Below are 927 nucleotides of genomic sequence, written 5' to 3'. Positions count from 1 at the left end.
GGGACTTTGTTAAAAACTAACACGTGCTCGATTTCTGTGTGTAAAAATGTCTGTGTGGAGAGGGCTCTGGGCCTGATCCTCCTTAGCCTTCCCGTGAGTCATTCCAAGCAGCACAGCAGAGCTGCGCCGCAGTCACGGCGGTGTAAGAGGCAGGGTGGGGAGTCGTGCCCTCTGCAGCCTACGTGCATCGCATCACACAGCCCAGCAGAAGGCTCATCTCGCAGGCTGCCTCTCACCTCCGAGTAGACACGCACCGTTTCATTTCTAAGCAAAACCAGATCGCTTCTGCCTTTTTCCAGCAGCAGAATATGCTGTGAAAATGAGGATGCTGAGGAGTAATAGATCACTCTCAATCTGATTGAAAAACGTTAGAGAATAATTAACACGTCAGCAAGTCAGACGTTTCTCTTGCATCCCGTTAAAGCTATGCACGCAGTTAAAACAAAAACCGTACAAACGTGCCTTCATTTTGCAAAAGAAAAAAATTCCCTTCGGAGCCAGGGCAAGTATCCCTTTTTGCAACTGCCAAGCTAGGGCCTCTAGCCCTTTTTGGCCCTGATCCTGCAAAAGCCAGTGGGAGTACTACAGTGGTAGTACCACATGCGCTGATACCAGGTTATGTATGAATTGCCCAGCGCGGCAGGACTCAGTTCCAGGGAGGAGCTACACCAATTCCCCCCCCCAAAATGCTCAATGGTAGTAACAAAGCAAACAAATCACGGCGGAAAGGGGGGAAGAGCTCTGGCCGGGACGCTGCCGCGGGAGGGAAGCCGTAAGCCGCAGCAAGGGCAGCAGAGGGGGGAAGGGGGGGGCAGTCCCCCCCGCCCCGCTCCCTCCCCTCCCCGCCGGGCGCGGCCCCTTTAAGGCCGGCGCGGCTCCGCGCCCACTAAAAGCGCTGCCGCCGCCGCCGCCTCGTTCCACTCTGCC

The 927-nt window shown here is 55.7% G+C and overlaps 1 protein-coding gene across 1 annotated transcript in view; it reads left to right on the top strand.

Moving 5' to 3' along the window:
• Positions 1 to 878: 878 nt before the first annotated feature.
• LOC104836711 (macrophage migration inhibitory factor) overlaps positions 879 to 927 on the top strand; it is a 2,589-nt gene continuing 2,540 nt past the window's right edge. The window contains exon 1 of the mRNA XM_010575435.1: positions 879 to 927. This exon is cut by the window's right edge and continues 168 nt beyond it. The gene's annotated coding sequence lies outside the window, so the exon portion shown is untranslated.

This window comes from Haliaeetus leucocephalus, unplaced genomic scaffold (assembly GCF_000737465.1).
Source record: "Haliaeetus leucocephalus isolate CR32 unplaced genomic scaffold, Haliaeetus_leucocephalus-4.0 Scaffold13, whole genome shotgun sequence".
Classification (NCBI taxonomy): Eukaryota; Metazoa; Chordata; class Aves; order Accipitriformes; family Accipitridae; genus Haliaeetus; species Haliaeetus leucocephalus.
The sequence above is the reverse complement of the archived record's forward strand: the minus strand, read 5'-3'. Positions and strand labels throughout refer to the sequence as shown.